General features: G+C 37.0%; 1 protein-coding gene and 1 long non-coding RNA gene across 2 annotated transcripts in view; one reads left to right on the plus strand and one right to left on the minus strand.

The window, feature by feature from the left end:
- The window catches only part of LOC115212233 (serine/threonine-protein kinase greatwall-like), a 788337-nt gene that overhangs the window by 670304 nt on the left and 94332 nt on the right, over positions 1-23701 (minus strand). The gene's annotated exons all lie outside the window — the stretch shown is intronic.
- Positions 4171-15049, plus strand: LOC118763394. The gene is made up of 2 exons (XR_004999145.1): positions 4171-4230; positions 14630-15049. It is a non-coding gene; the product is annotated as an uncharacterized LOC118763394 (long non-coding RNA).

Raw genomic sequence — 23701 nt, forward strand, 5'->3', positions numbered from 1 at the left:
AGCTGTAGGAGTCTAACCTTGAGAGTGGGAAGTATTGATTCCATCTCCACTGACTCTCTCTTTCTTTCTTTCTCTCTCTCTCTCTCTCTCTCTCAATTCAATAGCACTAAACAAAAATATATTTGTCCCTTTATCTTTTACCACTCTTCCTTTCCCTCGGGATATATTAAAGAAATCTTAACATGAATCAGATGCTAACAGTAAATATACGAGAAAAACCTTGAAACCATCTTCCTTATCAGAGAATAGACAGCTATCACATCATGTGTGTGTATGTGTGTGCACATGCATGCACACACTTGAATGCACACACTTGTATATGTGCATTACCTTTGCAAGCATAACTTTCTTTTACATTTATGTGAGATGAGGTGAGAAGACTATCACTATTTCCTGCAAGAGCATCACAACATCTTTGTCATTTAACTTCCGTTTTCCATGCTGGCATGGGTTGGGATGGTTTAACAGGGACTGGCAAGGCCAGAAGCTGCACTAGGTTCCGATGTATTTTTTAGGCATAGTTTCTACAGCTGGATGCCCTTCCTAACATCAACCACTTTACAGAGTGTACTGGGTGCTTTTTTATGTGGCACCAGCACTGACAGGGTTAACAAGTACTTTGCAAAACAATAACCCCCTCAGCTGGGAGGAAGTAGTATTGAGGAGGTGTAGCTTTGTGCCAGCTGAGAGGTTTAAGGTACAGAGAGGACAGATATAGATGTCTCAGCAACAAAACTAAGAATTTAGAACCGCGTCAGTCTGTCACTGTTTATTCTAATAAAACTGCCTCATGCTTTTAAAAATATTCCTTATCATTGCTACAGAAACCCCCATCATAAACAATTAAATATTCATTTCTAATTCACTTCAACTTTTCCTAAATATATTGAACTAGTCAAATGCATTATGTACATGCACACACATAGACATGTACATACACACACATGCATGCATACAAAGAACTGGGAGTTCAGTTGTCTGAAGATTGTAGCTGAGATATGACATTGAGTCACAGCTAACAATTTCAAAGACTGCTAAGTGTTTATTGATCTTTATATTTTTCATCGCCCACCACCAGACTACATACATCTATACATGCAAGTCTATACATATGCGTGTATACAAGTGTAAGCATCATGCATGCATGTTTTTCTCAGAAATCTCATGACAATGAAAAAAAGTGTTTTTCAATGAGAAAAAAAAATGTTATCAGCTAAACTTTTCTTGAAATAATTACTCTGATAGAATTAAAAATGTATGATGGTAACTAGTAAAAAAAGTGTCCATTGATTACACTCAAAATAAAAACTAATATTGATAATTACATTAATTTGTAATGCAACTTTGGAATAAACAATTGAAATAGGGGCAAAAATGTATGTTTTTGACTCGGTGCAAACATGTTTGCGTATGTATACACACACACATACACAAACACACATATGTATACACACATATATACATACATGTACATATATACATATACATATATGTATATACGTGTGTGTGTGTGTGTGTGTAAATACACACACAATTAGCTACTTTGTTTACTCAGTGTTATCAGTTAGTTATTCTACGTGCGCATACACTAAGATACCATCATTATCATCATCGTTGATTTAGCAATCACTTTTCCATGCAAGCATGGATCACACTGGTTTCATTGAAGCAGATTTTCTGCAGCCAGAAACCCTTCTTGTTGCCAACCCTCATCCATTCCCAAATAATGCTTCCCTTTGGCCACATGCTTTCATAAAACTCTGGAAACAAATGACACTGTTTGTATAACACTGACACTCACTCACATCTACAATACAATGTCAAGACAAGGAGACACAAACATACATAGGAATCCATTGCATTTATGGAATTAACATGGTCCCTAAAACCTAACCATAATGTGAAATTATTTTCCTATTCCTTATGTTATAAAATAATAAAGCATTCCAATGGATTTTTTAGGGAAAAAAAAATACAATTTCTAAACATGCACCGCACTACATATTTCTTTATTGCCCACAAGGGGCTAATCATAGAGGGGACAAACAAGGACAGAAAAAGGGATTAAGTCAATTAGATTGACCCCAGTGTGTAACTGGTACTTTATTTATCGACCCCGAAAGGATGAAAGGCAAAGTCGACCTCAGCGGAATTTGAACTCAGAACGTAACGCAGACAAAATATTGCTAAGCATTTTGCCCAGCACGCTAATGCCAGCTCGCCGCCTTTAACGCACCGCACTATATGTATACATTAAAACATTGGAAGAGAAATACATTACGGAAAAATAAGAATTGTAAAATAGTAATAGAGTATGTCCTTACCACAAAGGATGTCTACAACTATGTGAGAGATGGTAGTGGTAGGACGGGAGCTATTGGGAGATTGAGGGTCAGTGTCTTCTATCTTATGGTGTGCATCAACATCTGCTTGAGGAACAAACAACAGAATTGTTTGATGGTCTTGAACCATCATCTCTTTGTACAGCTGAGTGTAGGAACTGAGCTCATTGTAAACTCCTTTTTTTAATTTCTAGGTTACAAGCACCATACATGCATCAGTCATTGCCAGTTCCGCCTGACTGGCTCCCTGTGTCAGTGACACATAAAGAGCACCATCCGAACATGGTCGATGCCAGCCCCCTCGCCCAGACTGGCTCCTGTGCTGGTAGCATGTAAAAAGCACCTACTACACTCTCAGAGCAGTTGGTTCCAGGAAGGGCATCCAGCTGTAGAAACACTGCCAGATCAGACTGGAGCCTGGTGCAGCCTCCTGGCTTGCTGGACCCCAGTCAAACCATCCAACCCATGCCAGCATGGAAAAACAGATGTTAGACGATGATGATGATGATGATACATTCACGATTAGAATCATTATCAACAAAAACCTGCAGACTTTCCTCTATAAGTAATCACCTTTTAGAAACATTCTTTGCAGTCAATTTAAGAAGAGTTGCTGGAATTTCCATATTCTCATCTGTTCTCTGCTTACTCTTATTCTAACAACATCAGCTCCTTCTTAGATAAACTCCCTCTGTGGAACACAGGCAACCCAATCACATCATCCTTATGAATACTTCAACCCTACATCATTTACAAGTGTCACAACACAGATCTGTTTGTGGAAAACTTGTCAACACACAGTCTGGTTATATATTTTTCCAAAAAGAGTCCTTTCTTTACTTGGTGTCCTTGATAGTGCTGGTGCCATGTAAAAAAACAATCAGTGCACTCTGAAAAATGGTCAGCATTAGGAATGGCATCCAGTAGTAGAAACCATAGCAAAGCAGACAATAAAGTTTGTGCAACCCTCTGGCTTGCCAGTTCCTGTTAAGCGGTCCAACACATGCCAGCATGGAACATGGACATTAAATAGTGCTGGTTTTAGAAGCTTGATAAAATAGAGAAGTGTATGTATTCACTTTCAATGCGAAAATGACTTCACCAATTGCTTCCATACTTGTAATGTATGAATAATTTGACCTCAGACAAATAATAGGCTCTTCATTTGATATTTTAATAAAAATAAAAAATATTCTGTTGTGTCTGGGGAGAGTCATTCTCTTTTGGAGCCTTATAATCTAACACACTCACCCGTAAAATTTTCACATTTATTTTTTATTTTTCTAAAATTTTCGTTGCATTTTGCAACCTTTTCAATAGTCGTTGGCTCTGTCCGTTACTCACACTGCATTCCTTTTTGTTTGTTTGTGTGTATGGGTGAGTGTATGAATATATATATGTATATGCACATGTATGTAAGCATATGGATATGAAAGTAAACAGATCAACATACAGACGGATAGTTACATAGGTTATATGAACAAACAAGCACACATACGCAAATGAAGACTGAAACACATGACCACAGACTTTACTTCACACAAGGACACATATGGAAACACGTCTACACAGATGGAGATGCACATCCATAGATACAAACATGGTACATAGTTGCAAAATATACACACAAACACGGACATGCAAACACATGAATATGCAGAATACATACATACAAATGTACACACATATATAGATACATATGCACACACATACACACACATGCATACATACATGCATGTATAGGCATGCACACACACACTGATCCACACACATGTGCACAAACAAAAAAAAGGAATGCAGTGTAACGGACAAAGTCAATGACTATTGGAAAGGTTGCAAGATGCAACGAAAATTTTAGAAAAATAAAAAAGAAGTGGAAAATTTACCAGTGAGTGTGTTAAATTATAAGGCACAAAAAGAGAATGACTCTCTCCAGACACAACAGAATATGCTTCAACACTCTTTTGTTTCAGTCATTTGACTGCGGCCATGCTGGAGCACCGCCTTTAGTCGAGCAAATCGACCCCAGGACTTATTCTTTGTAAGCCTAGTACTTATCCTATCAGTCTTTTTTGCGGGGATGTAAACACACCGGTTACGGGGATGTAAACACACCAGCATCAGTTGTCAAGCGATGTTGGGAGGACAAACACAGACACACAAACATATACACACATACATATATATGCATATATACAACGGGCTTCTTTCAGTTTCCGTCTACCAAATCCACTCACAAGGCTTTGGTTGGCCTGAGGCTATAGTAGAAGACACTTGCCCAAGGTGCCACGCAGTGGGACTGAACCTGGAACCATGTGGTTTGTAAGCAAGCTACTTACCACACAGCCACTCCTACGCAAACCAAATTCAAAAACAAAATAAAAAAATATTGCTTTTTATATTACATTCACATCTATAAAGTTTTTAAAATATTTACTTCCGGTTTTCTAGTCATACATATCTCTCTATCTGTATCTCTCTATATCTCTCTTTATATCTCTTTATCTCTCTTATCTCTATCTCTCTATCTATATCTGTCTCTCTGTAACATATCTCTCTATCTGTATCTCTCTATATCTCTCTTTATCTCTATCTCTCTATCTATATCTGTCTCTCTGTAACATATCTCTCTATCTGTATCTCTCTATATCTCTCTTTATCTCTATCTCTCTATCTATATCTGTCTCTCTGTAACATATCTCTCTATCTATATCAATATCTCTACATCTATCAGTTTATATCTTATCTATCTATAGCTATATATCTATCTATATTTCTCTTATTTGTCTCACTAGCTCTCTCTCTCTCACCCCCTCTCTATATATATATCTTTATCTCTCTTTCTTTATCTATACCTATATCTTTCTCCCTCTATATCTCTCTCTATATATCTCTCTTTATATCTCTTTATCTCTCTTTATCTCTATCTCTCTATCTATATCTGTCTCTCTGTAACATATCTCTCTATCTATATCAATATCTCTACATCTATCAGTTTATATCTTATCTATCTATAGCTATATATCTATCTATATTTCTCTTATTTGTCTCACTAGCTCTCTCTCTCTCACCCCCTCTCTATATATATATATCTCACTCTATCTATTGCTTTTACTTTCATTTTTCAAATGCTATTCTTTTCAGTTTCAATTTTCAGACACCATTGCTTTTTCACTTTAACTTCAATCGTTATTGTTTTCACTGTAAGTTTAAGTTTTCAACCACTATTTACAAACAACAATGACAAATTATAGACAGAAAGAAGTTCACAATTACTGATGTAAGTAATTTCATAATTTACTGACAGAAGTATCTTCATAAATTTCACTTCAATCTATACAATATTGTGTTTTTCTGTTGTTGACAGTTTTTTCCTGGTTCCTTCAATACTGACTCTTTGGTTCACTGAGTAACAAATTTCACTTCAATCCGTACAATATTTTATTTTCCATTAGAATTTCCTATTTACTTTCTGCCCATCGTATAAAGAAACATAATTTCTGTTACCAAGTTATTTTCATTGTTTACTATCTTCTGCACTCAGTATTTCTGTATACATATATAACTATGCCTAGAAGGAAAGTGTCAAATTTGTCTAAAATATCAAGGTCAGCCAAAAGAATGTCTCTGTCCAGACAAAGAGAGACACCTGAAGAAAGGGAAGCACGCCAAGAAATGAAGACTGTGTACTACAAAAGCCAGAGCATCTCAAAGTAATGAACAGAGGTATGAACGACTAACAAGGAACAGGATCTCCACTGCAAAACGAAGAGCAGTTGCAAAAGCTCAGAGAAACAAATTCAATAAAGCAGCTTTCAAATATGATCCAACAGTTCATTATACAGATGACAATAGAGTTACCATTGGTGCAATGACAACTGAGTGCATATATTGTAAAGCAAAGAAGTGGCCCGGAGAGACACCTGCATTGTGCTGCAGTGGTGGAAAGGTTAAACTCCCAGCAATCCCCCAACCTCCAGAGCCATTGAATAAACTGTTGTCATCAAATGACCAAGATTCCAAGCACTTCCAAAACAAAATTAGACAGTACAACGCTGCACTACAGATGACATCATTTGGAGTAACAAGAGATTTAACTGAGCCAGGATTCATGCAAACTTTCAAGATCCAAGGTCAGATTTATCATCAGATTGGCTCTCTACTACCTCTGGCAAATAAATCACCAAAATTCCTTCAAATATATTTTATGGGTGATTCTCAACAAGAAGGGCAAGAGAGGTGCAAGAAAATTTCCAACATCAGGATGAACATTGTAGTGTCTCTGCAAAAGATGCTGCATAACAACAACAACCTGATCAGAGGCTTCAAGACTGCACTTGAAACCATTCCACCCAACCCCATGGATTACAAGGTAGTTATCAGATCAGACAAGAAACCATCTGATCAACATGAAGGCAGGTTTAGTGCACCGACAACAAATGAAATAGCTGTGCTTCTGGTTGGGCAAGAACAGGACAAGCGTGACATTGTCCTCCATCTCAGAGACAACACACTGAAGAGGATTTCAGAAACACACGGATCCTATGATGCACTACAATATCCACTGCTGTTCTGTTATGGACAAGATACTTACCAAATTGACATTAGTCAGACAAACTCCTCAAAGACTGTTTCAGCCAATGACTTCTATGCATTCCACATGATGGTCAGGAGTTAAGATTCAAACCACATCCTACATTGCAGAGATCTATTCAGTCAGTTCATTGTTGACATGTATGCAAAAATTGAAAGTGAACGATTAGGCTACTTGAGACGTAACCAGAAGAAACTGCGAGTGGAATCATATGCACACCTGCAAGATGCAATGCTGAATGATCTTGATGTTAACAACATGGGCCAGCTGATCATCCTTCCATCATCATTCACAGGAAGCCCAAGATACATGCATGAGCGCACACAAGATGCCATGACATATGTTAGACACTATGGCAGACCAGACCTCTTCATAACCTTCACATGCAACCCTAAATGGAAAGAGATTCAAAATGAACTCTTCCCAAACCAACAGCCTAAACATAGACATGACATAATTGCAAGGGTCTTCAGACAGAAGCTTATCAAGCTCATGCAGTTACTGACCAAAGATAAAGTGTTTGATGCTACTAGATGCTACATATATACAATAGAGTGGCAGAAACGTGGACTTCCTCATGTACACATCCTGCTCTGGCTTACAGACAAAATCCATGCCAGAATGATAGACAAATTCATCAGTGCAGAGATTCCAGATCCTCAGGAAGATCCAGAACTTTTCAATGTGGTCAAGACTCAAATGGTTCATGGTCCATGTGGGAACATCAACCTACATGCTCCATGCATGCAGGATAAAAAGTGTACAAAAGGTTTTCCAAAGAAGTTCCTTCAAGAGACACAGACTGGAGATGATGGCTATCTACTCTACAGAAGAAGAAAGCCAGATGATGGTGGATTTAAAACTACCATCAAAAAGTCATCTCATCCTGAAATTCCAGTTGACAACAGGTGGATAGTACCATACTGTCCCCTCCTCTCCAAGATATTCAATGCACACATCAATGTTGAGTTCTGTAACTCAGTGAAATCCATTAAGTATGTGTGCAAATATGTCAACAAGGGATCAGACATGGCGGTCTTTGCAGTCCAGAGTTCAGAGAACAATGACGAAATCAAGACCTTCCAAATGGGAAGGTATATCAGTAGTGGTGAAGCATGTTGGAGAATCTTCAATTTCCCCATTCATGAGAGATATCCCTGTGTGCAACATCTTGCAGTTCATTTGGAGAATGGCGAAAGGGTTTACTTCACTCCAGACACAGTCCAACGACAAATGGAAGCTCCCAAAAATACCACACTCACAGGATTCTTCCAGCTCTGTCAAAATGATAAATTTGCTAGAAGACTGCTATACAATGAAGTTCCACAATTCTATACCTGGTGCCAAAACAAATGGAAAAGACGTGCAATTGGATCACCCACACGTCATCCGGGGATCAAGAAATCAGACACACTTAGCAGAGTCTATGTTGTCCACCCCAACTACTCAGAGTGCTACTATTTAAGGCTTCTGTTACACCATGTCAAGGGACCCACATCATTTACAGCCTTACGTACAGTTGACAACACAGTATGTCAAACATATCGCCAGGCTTGCTATGTCAGAGGTCTTCTGGAAGATGATGCACACTGGGATGCCACTCTGAGAGAGGCACAAATGTGCAAGTCTCCATTGCAGCTGAGAAACCTCTTCTCCATCATGCTGGTGAACTGTGGATTGTCAAATCCAAATCAACTTTGGTACAAATACAAGGAGGGGCTTTCTGAAGACATTCTTCAAATAATTCAATATCAGTGTGACGGTGATGTCACATTCAATTATGACATCTTCAATGAGGCATTAATATTAATAGATGACACGGTTCAATCACTGGGTGGAAACAAACTTGAAATTTATGGTCTTCCAGCTCCTGTCAGAGATGTTCAACACAGATTAGCACAAGAGCTAATCAGGGAAACATCATACAAGATGGAAAGTTTGCAAGCATTTGTCAATGAAAAGGAACCAATTCTGGTACAGGATCAAAAAGAGGTATACAGGCAAGTTCTGACATCTGTGGACAATAACACTGGTGGGGTCTTCTTCTTAGATGCTCCAGGAGGCACAGGAAAGACATTATTGATCAACTTGCTCCTTGCCAAGGTGAGACAGAAGAAGAAGATTGCTCTGGCTGTTGCATCCTCTGGAATTGCAGCCACACTCCTAACAGGGGGAAGAACAGCCCATTCAGCATTCAAGCTGCCTCTCAACCTCATTGAAAATGAATCTCCTTTATGCAACATATCCAAGAATACAGCATTAGCAAAGCTCCTTACAGATGCCAAACTCATTGTCTGGGATGAGGCAACAATGTCCCATAAGGCAGCCTTTGAAGCGCTTGATAGAACACTACAAGACTTCAGAAACAATAAGATCATGGGTGGTGTCACCCTCCTCATGGCTGGTGACTTCAGGCAAACGCTGCCTGTCATTCCCAGAGGAACAAGGGCAGATGAGCTGAGAGCTTGCATCAAGTCCTCAAATATCTGGCAACATGTCAAGCAGCTTACTCTGACAACCAACATGAGGGTTCACTTTCATGGTGACCCCTTAGCTGCAGAGTTCTCCAACAAGTTACTTAACATTGGAAATGGAAAACTTCCACAAGATCCAGAAGATAGTCTGCACCACCTTCCATGTGGTAATATGACTGCCTCCCTTGATGACCTGAAGAGCAAGGTGTTTCCAAACATTGCCATAAACTATAAAAGTCACAAGTGGCTATGTGAAAGAACAATTCTGGCACCAAGGAATGATGCTGTAGACAAGCTGAATCTAAATTTGTTGTCTCAGCTTCCAGGACCTGAATGTTCATACAAATCAACTGACTCTGTCCCTGACCAAGAACAAGCAACACATTACCCAGGGGAGTTCCTCAATTCACTGCAACCGCCAGGATTTCCACCACACATTCTGATCATGAAAACAGGTGCTCCCATAATGCTATTAAGAAACCTTGATGCACCCAGACTCTGCAATGGAACAAGGTTGGTTGTTAAAACAGCCATGCCCCATGTGTTGGAAGCAACAATAATTACAGGCAACATGATGGGTGAGAATGTCTTCATTCCAAGGATACCTCTCATCTCAAATGATCTCCCCTTTCAGTTCAAGCGACTGCAGTTTCCTGTCAAACTTAGCTTTGCAATGTCTATCAACAAAGCACAAGGTCAATCTCTGAAGGTGGTGGGACTTAACCTCCTTCAACCTTGCTTCTCACATGGACAGCTGTATGTTGGATGTTCTAGAGTTGGAGATGAAAAGAACCTCTTTATTCTCAGTGATAAACATGGCAAGACAGAAAACATAGTATATGAAGAAGCACTTACATGAATAGTATGTCCATGTCATATACTGAAGTGTAAAACCATTGAGTGTTAAAGTAAGTATTACTATTACACTTTCAGTTTTCGACTGACATGCATGAATGTATATCTGTGTGTATAAAAGTGAAACAATAATGTGATACATTTGCTCTGTCTGTGTGTGTGTGTGTGTGCGTATGCGTGTGCGCGCGTGTGCGTGCGTGTGTGTGTGCACACGCGTGTGTGTACGCGCGTGCGTGTGCATACTCAACTTTCATTGTTTAAAATCTGTACCTGTTTCTGAATTATGTGTATCTACTTTAAATACACGAGTTGAAAATTTTCTTTTCATATTTCACTTAACGTCTATGTTCCTTGCTGGCATGGGTTGAAGAGTTATTAATGTAGAAAGTTGGTATCTCATCTACTAGCAGTTGAGACCTACATAATCTAGATGGCATTTTTAAATTTCATTATTCTTTTAACCTGGGCAACACCAGGTATTTCTGCTAGTTATAACTATAAAACACAAACACTCATATACAACAGGCTCTTTTTCAATTTCCTTCTACTAAATCCACAAATCCATTCACAACGCCTTGGGTTATAGTGGATGACATTTGCCCAAAGTGGTATACAGTGGGACAGAACCCAAAGCTATGGGGAGTTTAATGTAACATCTTTAGCCAGACAGCCATATCTATCTATCTATCTATCTATATATATATATATATATATATATATATATATAATATATATATATATCATCATCATCATCATCATATATATATATATATATATATATATATAGGGTGTGGTGAATAAACTGTTGCGTAAATTACACAAAAATGAAAATAACACTGCCATCTCATTTTAACAGATATATTTACCAAAATTACATAAAAACATCTTGAAATACTGAAGAGTAAATTTATTCAATAAAATCACCATTGGCTTCAACAACGGCCTCCAAACGATTTCAGAATCTCCTGCAAATCATCTGGATTGTTTAAGTTGGTGAATGCTGCCATAATGCTTGTTATCAGTTCATTTCTGGTGTTGCAAGAAGTTTTGTTAGTCTCTCGTTCAACTGTGCCTCCCCACATAATAATGAAAGGGGTTGCAGTCTAGGAAGTTATGTGGCCAGATGTTGGAGGTGATTTGGTTGCAGAAATTATCTGACAGCCACGACTGGGTTCTCCTGTTTGTGTGGCATGGCGCAGAGTCCTGTTGCCAAGCATTGGGTCTTCCAGCAGCCATTCTTTTGACCCAGTGCAGCACTACCTCCACTTGGCACTTGATATAGGCCTCCATGTTAAATCTGAGGCCCTGTGGGAAGATGAATGGAGGCATAATGTCGTCATTACTAGTGATCACTCCAAATAGCATGATGTTGACTGGATGTTTGATTTTAATCACTCTTGGTACATGTCCTTAGATTGCACTGACCTCAGATTGACATCCAAACACTCTGAAATATTCATATTGGAGCTTCCAGCACAAATGCCAAGCAGTACATGTCATTTCCAAATTTCTGGCAGAGTGAATTGCATCATGGTGCTGTTTTTCTTACAGATGGTGCCCGACTGACCCTGCTATACTATGTAGTCAACAAAATCAAAAACAAAACAATGTGCATGCACGAAATTAAAAATATAATATCATGACAATTTACCCATCGCACCATGTATATACACTTAGGGGGGTGGTTGTATGTGTGTGTGTGTGAGTGTGTTTGTAAGTGTGTGAGCATGCTTGTGAGTGTGGATGTGTATGCATGTGTGTGTGTGTGGTTTGAAGGTTCAGTCCCAAAGTTGCAACTGGGGCAAGGGGAAAAGATATTGTTGGAGTAAATGGGATGGTAAGAGTAATGTGGAAGAGGGGATTGAAGTGTGTAACAAAATCATGGAGGTGCGTGGCATGTCCCCCCCCCCCACTCCAAAGACAAAGGATTAAGCTAAAACATGCCAATGAAATGCACGAATTCTGTGAAGAGATAAAAATTCTTTTAGAAGACACATAGCTTCTTCGTTATCACCATCATCATCATCCATCATTTTGAATCCGGGTTTTGCCCCCGTTAATGGGGGTGGCTGGATCTACCTCAATGCTATAGAAACCGCCCTCACACCATCTTGCCTGGTTTGGGGCATCCTCCCTTCTCAAGCCAACCCTCCCAATCTCCTCCTCCACCTGTTCCCTCCACATTTTCCTCAGTCTACCTCGCTTTCACTGTCCATTTACCTCAAACTCTAGCACCCTCTTCAGAACATGCTCCTCATCAACTCTTCAACACATGCCCATACCACACTCCATTCACCCTTCTCGACCGTTCCACCGATTCCTCCAACCCCAGCATCCTGTACATGCTCAAGCATATTCAAGTGTAGGTGTGTGTGGTGTGTGTGTGTGTAGTGGTGAGTGTGTGTACATGGGTGGGTGTATGAATGTTGTCTAAGTGTGTGCATCTGTATATATGTAAATGCATTTACACCCTTGGGTTGATGTATTCATTGTATTGCAACTGGTTCTATTGCTTAGATTTCTTCACACACAAAAAGTTTTATTTAACTTCTACACATAGCAAAATCTTGCACATTTAACTAGACTTCACTATACATACACACACAGACAAAAATACCAGTAACATGAAATCTCCACCACACCTCTCATTTTCTCTCCTTTGCTAGTGCTCTTCCTCTTCATTCTTCTCCCTCTCTCGCTCTTCCAACTTGTCTCTCTAACCTGACTTCAATGAGACCCAGATTGTGCTTTTACTCTGTCATTCTATCCCACTTCCAAGCTTTCATTCTACCTCAGACCTTTCATGTAGACAGAGAACATAAATGCATCATGTTTTTCCTTTTTACCTCTCTTCCTCTTGCATCATTTAATTTTTACATGTTTTCTCTTCTTCAATAAAGAGTATCACCCAAAATATCAGATACACTTCCGTTTCTTTTACTGGCATATTTATCTTCATTGTACATTTCTTTGATTGCTTTTTTTTTTTTTTTTTTTTTTTTGCTTTATATTTCTACATTTTTTACAGAAATGTGCTTTTCCTTGCCTGACTCTGTCTTGTTTGTTTCACTCCTTTTTACCTCATAAATTTACTTCTGTTCTGTGATTTTCATTATATATATCTATATTTATCTTTTACTTATTTCATTAGACTGCAACCATGCTGGAGCACCACCTTGAAGGAATTTGGTTGAATGAATCAACCCCAGTACTTACATTTTTTAGCCTGCTACATATTCTATTAGTCGCTTTTGCCAAACAGCTAAGTTACAGGGATGTAAGCACACAAAAACTAGCTGTCAAGGGGCAGTGAGGTCAAACACAGACAAACATGTGCACAAATGCATGCACACACATAAGCGACAAGCTTCTTTCAGTTTCTAGCAACCAAATCCACTCAATTAGGTCAGCTTGAGCGTATAGTAGAAGATACTGGCCCAGGGTGCCTTGCAGTGGAACTGAACATGTAACCATGTGGTTGGGAAGCAAACTTCTTAGTACACAGCCATGTCTGTGTCTATGTACGTGTAAACACATACACAGCTGTATGTACACACACACACACACATAGATGATCGTTATCTTCATTTTAATGTCTACTCATCAGAGCTTGGATGAATCAGACAAGAGTATGTTACTGCAGAGTTCTTTACAGCTAGATGCCATTTCTGATGCCAACCCCCAACCACCACCTTCAATGAGCTCAACCAGTCACATTATGCTGACTGAAATATAAGAGTGATCTATCCCAAGTCAGTCCATCACACCTCCCCCTTTTTATTGTCTGATGCTGAAGAGGAGATAACTACTCCAAAATACCAGCATCCATTCGTCTACCTAGGGAGTGCTTTAAAATGACTTAGTGCATACACACCTATGTGTCTACAGCAAAAAATACACATGTATTTTCTCCATGATAGAGAATGGCCTTTTTTTATGCATTTGAATATGCCTCAAGCATGTTTGAACTAGTAACAAGTTTATAGTTGTCTGATATGTACACAAATCCCTTTTCATAGTAACTACTTATCTCCTGTCAAATTTATTTATATGTAGTGTGTGTGGACATGCATATATGTATATGCACATATGAATGTCAAATTTAATGAACAGCTTGAGTAATTCATCAGTTCAACAGGTAATGAAATGTACTTAACCACCCTGCTTTTAAAGCTCTATGGGCGTGATTATTTTGAAGTATTTGAATTCATTGTGTAATATAACACATCAACAATGCTCAATATATTCAGATTTGCACATACTCTGTTTTATGTAGATACCCCTGCATGTGTAATTTTTTTAAATGTATACAGTTAGTACAATTACCATCTTTATACTGTTAATCTAATATCTATTTTTATCAGTGGAACACACAAAAGTGAAAAATAAAATTTATATGGAAGCTTTCATCTTGTCAACAAAAAGTATGTCTCAGAAGAAGAAAGAAGACAATCAAACATTTCAATCATAAGTTTGTTTATCATGGTATCAAATTTGAAAATAAACACAATATATCTTATAATCTGATAGATAGAAAATGTTTATTTTTATTTTTCTACTTATTATTTAATATCAGATGATATTGCAAACTAGAGCTCAACATCCCAAGATATTTACAACTGTGGTAGCATTTCTTTAGATAAATTATTGTTTTTTATACCTGTTGTACTGAGTTCATCCTACTATGTTCTACACCAGCAGCTCCCAGGGCCTCATGCCACCTTCAAGCATCCTTCCAGTGGCCCTTCACAGTCTTCCCTTTATAAATATAAATTTTTCTCTAATTGACTTGTGGTTTACATTTTTTGGTGTGGCCCCTAAAAAAATCCAGGTTAAGCCTCTGGCTTGGATATTAAAACAGTTGAGACCCACTGTTCTAGGCTTACTCTCTTAAAATGAAATTAAGAAAATTATCATCCTACACATTCTTTTAGAAAGCACAAAACAGACATACAACCTTTCATTTCCAAGACATGACTGATAACTTTCATCAGTATTCTCAGTCTCACCTATCAACTTCAAGATAGTCAACACAGCCTATGGAATATGTCGTCATCATCATCATCAAGGTCCAATTTCCATGTTGACAGGAGTCGGACAGTTTGACAGGAGCTGGTAAGTCACAGAGCTGCACCAGGCTTCAACTCTCTGTTTTGCCATTCCTAATACCAACCACTTTACAGAGTGTACTGGGTGCTTTTTATGTTGCACCAGTGCCTTATACATGGCACCAGCACCTGTGCTTTTTTGTGGTACTAGCATGGGTGCTTTTTACATGGCATTGGCATGGGTGTTGTACATGTGGAACTGGCACAGGTGATTTATACATGCCACCAACATAGGTGCTTTTTATGTGGCTGTCTTATTTATTGTAAAAATGTTTCCTTTGGTTTTTGAGGTTGTTTGTTTATATTTTTTATGGAAAAAATTTAAGTCAAATTTATAAGGAGGAAATAAATAGAAAGTGGAGAGTATGGATGATCAAATCATTTATGACAACCAACCATATCTTATCATAATCAGTATGTTGAGTTCAAGACACTTTATTCTGAAAGACGGATACACCTAGCTTTAAATGGATATTGTATGTGGTATAACAGAAGACTTCAGAAACCTGAAGTATTCAACAACTTCATTGGGCTTTATGATTTAGAAAAATTGTTAGAAATGAGAGATTGCAATGCTGATATTGTTTCCAAGTGTAAAAATGTAAATGAAATAGTATCAATTAAAAATAAAAATCAGAAGATAATCTCAATTTTCTGAAGACATAACAAACTACAGAAAACCAATTTAGTAAAATATTTTAAAATGAACTGAAACAATTAATATTGTTCAATATACTTAGCACTTCAATTTAGAATATAGTTTCATTTAATTAATTCTTTTTTTTAAATTAATTTTTCAATAATCTTTAAGAACTTGTGCTTAAGGTCACATATAAATGAGAATAGCACAATGAATATTTCAGTTTCATGAAATCCTCACAGACAGTAAAGAAAATTTTGTCTAATTCTGTAAATATTTCATCTAAATCTATGTTTGGGTGTTGTGAATAATGTATAACCTTTTCACTCAATAAATGTTGCTACCTATATCCAGCTGTAATCAGTCTACATTATAACTCTATACATTGAAGTAAGCTAGATCAGAGTAAGACATTTGTCTAGTTCTTTTTCAATGACAAAGTAGAGTTCAGTTAGTTACACAGGTTACTACAAAATTCTATGACTGCCTTAGACTACTGCTTGAAGCAAATATTGAGTTATCTGTGGTAAAGCAGCACTTTACAGTTAATCATTTGGTCAAAAATAGCAGCTAAATTACCCTCAAATCACACTCTCAATCATCTTAAAAGCACTATCTTTAAAAAATATGGGGGGTCATGACTGGAACATGAATGAATACAGTTCTGTTTTGTGCTAAACAACAACTCTGGCACAATTGCATGGTGTGATGCTATTTTCTGTGTATGACACTTTTTCCCCAGGTGTACAGTTTTTAATAAACCACAAATGATTTTTTAAGATATACTCTCTCTCTCTCTATATGTATATATATATATATAAGATACATATATAGGGTAGCGAATATTCATTATAAATCTCACCACCAGTGGCCTAGCATGTATAAATAGTCAATAGACAACATATTCATATTTTAAAATAGTATACATTTAAATACAAAAGAAAACTACCCTTTAACAGGTAATTTTTACATGCTAGAAATGGCTGCTATTTCGTGTTGGCTGCTATTTCTAGCATGTAAAAATGACCTGTTAAAAGGTAGTTTTCTCTTGTGTTTAAATGTACACTATTTTAAAATATGTGTGTGTGTATATATATATATACATATATATATATGGTGTTTTATATTTACTCTTTTACTTGTTTCAGTCATTTGACTGCGGCCATGCTGGAGCATCGCCTTTAATCGAGCAACTCGACCCCGGGACTTATTCTTTTGTAAGCCCAGTACTTATTCTATCAGTCTCTTTTGCCGAACCGCTAAGTAACAGGGACATAAACACACCAGCATCGGTTGTCAAGCAATGCTAGGGGCCAAACACAGACACACAAACACACACACGCATATACATATATACGATGGGCTTCTTTCAGTTTCCGTCTACCAAATCCACTCACTGGTCGGCCCGAGGCTATAGTAGAAGGCACTTGCCCAAGGTGCCACGCAGTGGGACTGAACCCAGAACCATATGGTTGGTAAACAAGCTACTTACCACACAGCGCTTGTGGCAGACATTTCATTTAACAGTGTATTTAAATGTTCAAGTATTTTTCTTTACATAAATATATGCAGATTAGTGCACTTCATGTTTCAAATAATAAAAAAAAAACCTTCAATTTTCATCTACTGAGTCACAATATCATTATGCCTGTGTTCTATAAGTTCAACAGATTCAGGAGTCATTTACTTAATACAAAACCTCCAAAGCTTCATACTGTAATAGTACATTATTTACAATGGATGGAAAGGTGCCCTCACTTTGTTGTTACCATGTTTCGGCTGATGTACCTTCCACCCTTCATCAGGTGTTCTGCTGGAATTTCAAACCCAACCCTTTTGAAATTTCAAAATTCCACCAGAACATCAGATGAAGGCTCAAGAGTACATCAGCTGAAACATTGTGGTAACAACAAACAAGGTGAGGGACATCTATCTGTCCATTGTAAATAATGTACATAATTCTTTGTCTCAAAAATGTAGAATAATATTCCCGTAATAGTACTTGTTCAATCATGAATTATATTGTGTCACATGCAGGTTGTATAGCAGTTCTAACTTGGAGAAGGCAGTTTGCTATTACTGAAAATGTGTAGTTGCTTGACCTGTTATACATAGCAGGTAAATTTCCTTAAAAAAAAGGACACATTGGATAATGTAATCTTTAACAAACTATACATGGAAAAAGAATCATTTTAACCATATGCTTTCTTAATTTTAGTCATATGCTTTCTGATCTAGAATAAAATAGCAACAGCTCATCTTAGGTTAAAGGAAGAGACAAAAAGTAAAAGTGTGGTAAGCAAAATTATATTAATTTACTAATTATCTTACAATGCTTGACACACTAATACTGCACTAAAAAGAACTATGGCATAAGAAATAAATACAAATTATAAGTATGCAAAAGAACAAAGTTATATTCTTATCCTCAGTAGTAAAGTTAGTGGATAGTTCCATCAAAATTCTTTACTTTTAACTCATACCATTTAAGAAAGTATGCAATTTATCTATTCAGGAGAGCAACTTACTGTATCAATATTTCTTTCACCTAAGACAGTTCAATATTTCAAAGTGCCTCCAATATTAATGTATTTGTTGCATACATATGTATATGAGAGCTGCACACATTCATGTGTACAAATACAAGCTTGAATGTTTCATACATGCATGCACGCATGTGCGTGTATGCTCACATTTTCTTTTGGATCATTTAGTGTCTGTCAGTAAATTTCTCTTTTTTTCTTCTCTCCAATATTTTATTAAATGACTCCATCAAGAGATTAAAGTAGCTTCGTTTCCCTCCCCACCACCTCCCAATCCATTGTAGAGATTAAGAATGAAAATTATTTCTCATTTGTTCAAGAAATACTTTCTCAAGACAGTTTGTTAAATACCAAACTCATCATCTTCATTAGTTTAATATGCAACATTCATTTTAGTTTTTATTCTATGCTAGTACAATCTACTCAGCACATTTTAACTCGTATAACTAAATTGGCAGAGCTTAACTTATTAATCAATGAAAGTATAAGACTACATAAGAATTTAGAAAAGGCATTGGCAAAAACACTGAAAAGAAAGAAATTTACTTCTATAAGATGTTGAGAACTCATATTTTCTGTGTAAATCATAGTTTAAATCTGAACAAAGTAAATGTTAAGCAATTCTAGGTCAAAATTGGTATTACAAAATTTACAGAGAAAAACAACTACAAAACATGGAATATTCCCAGAATAAAACTATTCTGCAGTTGTGTCTGGAAAGAGTCATTCTCTTTTAGTGCCTTATAATTTAACACACTCACCAGTAAAATTTCCACTCATTTACTTATTTATGTTTCTAAAATTTTCATTGTGTCTTGCAACCTTTTCAATAGTTATTAAAAGATACAATGAAAATTTTAGAAAAATAAATAAGTAAATGAGTGGAAATTTTACTGGTGAGTGTGTTAAATTAACAGGCACTAAAAGAGAATGACTCTCCCCAGACACAACAGAATATGCTTCAACACAGGAACTCACATAAAGAATCTTGCAAACCAAATCCAAAAACAAAACTATTCTACTGGTTTTTCAGTTAAATCATAAAGTTAAACCAATTGGTTCGAAGTTTTCCACATTAAGCACTAAAATATTCCTAGATAAGTCACTGCCAGATTCTAAAATTCTATGGTGGACACTGTTGCTTGTGCATTAAAATGTTTAGGTGTTTATAATTGTAGTTTTGCCACAGCTATCTTGGAATCAAATATTCAACAAAATAAATTAATTTTGAAAAAACCCTAAATCCATAAACAATTCTCCACACAGCTAATCCCGTTTTCAACTATTCTTTCTCGCCCTGAGACTAACAAACTCTAAATTACAGATTTGGAGCTAAAAGAAAAAATTCAGTGAACCATTCTATCTGAGGATGAGGGCAGTTGTTTAGTGCCAAGCCAGCTCTGATTAAATAAACTTATAATTAAAAACATTCCAGTTAAGACTATCCCTGCTTTATGTTTATCTATGACTACATTATCCAAGGTCCTTTTTTAGGTTATCACTTTAGGGGGTATGGCTGCTTTTTCTAGTAGGGCAAGTAACTGTATAGAGGCTCTTACACACTTGAAAGACTATTCTATCAAAAGAGATCGTTTCAACAGCAGCAGCTTCTAGATATTTATTTTGAAATAGCTGAATACAGACTGTTCTTGCTATTCAGTGAATATTTCAACTGTGGTCCGACTGGGTGAATATGATCAGTTTTATCTAACATGAAATGATCAGCAATTTATCTAACTCGAAATTATCATTAAGTATAAACAGAAAATTAAGAGGAAAAGAAAAACAATACTTTCCATTTCCAATCAACAATGTGATCATAACTAACATAGTTTAAACATTCTAAACACTAAGAAATTGGTGAGGCCAATCTAATTTAGGATGATGCCTCCAAAGACAAAATAATTTGATATATAGTTGATATTTAATAATTCAGACATGTCATCCATATGAAAAATGATGGTTAAGTTAGTGTTAGTTTATTTCATGAAGAGAACATTAGCAAATTAACTGGCAGTAATATTTCTCACCAGGTAAAGAAATCAAAATATGAGCACTTTGTCGATGAGGACCTTGATAAGGGTTGGCATGTGGCCTCATTTTCCATTGAAATCAGCTGCCACAGCTTTCTATCTAGATTAGTGTGCTTTTTCTTGCAGAAGATAGGACCCCAGACAGCTGAAGAAAACCATCAAGGAAATAAGCACAGCAGCTGAAACTAGCTCAAGATAGCTATGGTTGATAAGAGACTGCAAATGGAACCCTTCCATGGGTGAAGACTAGTTCAGTCCTCAATGCCCCACTCAAGTAAAACACACTGGCTAAGAGGCAGAACACTGAAATACCTGCTGATGATATGGAAGGGTTTCCAGCATTGCAAAGGATTTAGAAGAGCTAGCAAAACCTCTGAGGAGCTCCTGCACTTTCTGCATGGGGCAAAAAATCTCTGATGTTTATTTCACCTTGTGTAATGACAGGGAAACATTTTTTATCCAAGTTGTACAGGAAACAACAATGAACACACTTCAGTCTTATTTTGAAAATATCAAAAATGAAAATAACATCAGTCATTAACTAATATATATATATTTCTAGTTAACTTTTTAACGTTCCCTGTACTGAACACAAACTTAACTGTTTTTCATAAGGATGGCATCTCAACATAGGTTATTCAATTGTGACTTCAGACTTAGAGCCAGAAGGACTCAGAGACACAAGCCAGTCTAGAAAAGGAAAATATAGAATCTTAAGAATTCATCAAACAATGAGAGATTTAGAGAAGTTCTAATTAAAGCATTTAATTAGGAAGAGACAAAAACAGACAAACACAGAGGTCTACTAGAAGTTCTTACCAGACAATCTACTGGGGGCTACAGACCAAGAAGTCTGTGGCTGTTGAAATGTTCTAGCCAGACCAAGGGTGATATGGTGGTAGAACAGTGAAGTAGACAAAAGCAATAAAAGCAAAGAGACAAGTTTGGAGGGATTGGAAGAAAGGGTGTAGCAGAGAACTGTATCAGGTAGCTAGAAGAGTAATTAGTAACCCTCTATAATGTTCAAGTGAGGTTGACAATGGAGTACTGCTCCTATATTGAGGTGGTGTTGCTACTACACACACACAAATCCTAGATCATATGAAAGTAATGTCACTCAATTGACTGGTAAGAAGATACTCACCAACACAAGTCAACCTCTGGCCCACACACATATGGTATCCTCTGTCTTTCCCCCAGGTACTACAGTGACCTCTGCTTCTCAGAGTTGGTTGATCTCATGCTACCTCCTCTGTGACAATTGCAATGACTTGGCTCTCCTCCTTTCATCATCACCTACACTGTGTCAACTCCCATGCCCTACCACTATAAAATTCCCCTTCGAGATCATTAACCTTCAAAAACTGTCTCTCTCAACATGTTTTTCCTGCAGTCATTAACTTACAACTGTTCAAGATGAGAAGGTTAACCACATCAACCTCACTGGTTTTGAACAACCTACAATGGGCCTGAGCACAGCCCTTTCATCCAGATCAATCAATGAAAAAGAAAAACAAGGCCATGGGTTCAAACATTATTAGTAGCAAGATGTTAATACCATTGTATTGCTAATTAAAGGAACCAGTTGTAAAAATATATTCAGTTTATATAGAAATAAATCCTCTAGAGCATGCTTATAAAACTATTTTAAAAATACAGATATTAAATGCTGCTATGAGCTAATATAATGATCTTATTTCTTTTTCTAGAATTATCTATATAATCTATAGGCAAGTCAATCTGATTGTTATTGTTGCTGTTACATTTATTTAGAGCTAGTTTCAAAATTTACAAGTCAAAATCTAAAAATGAGTTTACAACTTCAGACAATCTTTTTCTAGGATTGTAACAATAACACCTTAATTGTGTAGAATTAAAACCATATTCTCATAAACACGGAGAAAATTCATAGGCCATGCTATATAAAAAGTAAAATAAAACAAACTTGTTGAGAGTTGAACTTGGAGAATTTAGATTAAAATTAACATTGATTTCTGCTTTTATTTATTACAGCCATTTTTTTAATACCTTAAAATATCTTAGAATAGTGTTTCTTGATAAGATTTTAAAACCTTGCCTAATTCTGTTTCATTTTTCATTTCAATGTCATTTTACTTCCCAGTTGAAGGTTTTCTTGTCTTGCAAGGTACTTGGTGACCTTGTCGGTGTTGGGGCCATGTGAAAAGCACTGGTGCTGGTGCCACATAAAAAGCACCCTGTACACTGTAAAGTGGTTGGTATTAGGAAGGGCATCCAGCTGTAGAAACCAAGCCAAAACAGAGTATGTAACCTGGTGTGACTCCTGGCCTTGCCAGCTCCTGTCAAACCATCCAACCCATACCAGCATAGAAAACAGATATTAGATGATGATGATGATTCTCCATGCTGGAACAGATTACAGCCTAAGTCAGTTCATATTTGGAGTTGCTTACTCAATGATATATTTTTCAAAAAGGGTTTACCATGGTTGGATGCCCTTCCTATCAACAACCACTTTACAAAATGTATGGGATGCATTTTATTGTCACCAGTATAAGAACTGTTGTCTGGTAACGGGCATAGCCAGAGAGTCCTCTCAACTAAATATTGTCTTTTTATTTGTTCATCAGTTTTATTTTGTATCACTTCCAGCAAGACTAAAAAGAGCGGCTTCTCTACTTAATGGGAAGGGAGCTAGAATAGGAGAATGATGGAAAAGTTATAGAAAACAAGAGTGATAGGAATACGAATGTATGAGAGAGAGAGATGTGATTGTTATTACAGAGAGAACTGAATAGAAACAGCGGTGTAATAGGAGAAGAGAGAGTGATAGGAGAGAAAGGATGATGGAAGGAAGAGTAATGGAAGAGAGAAAGGGTGATAGGAAAGTGATGCACGTTAGATGGGTGATAGATGCAAGAATATGATAGAGAGAGAGAGAGAGAGAGAGAGAGAGAGAGAGTATGACAGATAGCAATAAGACCAGGTGAGAGTAAAAGAGAGAGGGTGATGGATAGCAGTAAAAGATGGGAAATGGTAAATGAGCTAGTAATGGATGTTAATAACAAGGAGAAGAGGGAATAATGGGAAAGAAAGTTAATGTAATGGCTACCAGGAATGAAGTGACAATGTC

The sequence above is a fragment of the Octopus sinensis genome, linkage group LG5 (assembly GCF_006345805.1).
Source record: "Octopus sinensis linkage group LG5, ASM634580v1, whole genome shotgun sequence".
Taxonomy (NCBI): Eukaryota; Metazoa; Mollusca; class Cephalopoda; order Octopoda; family Octopodidae; genus Octopus; species Octopus sinensis.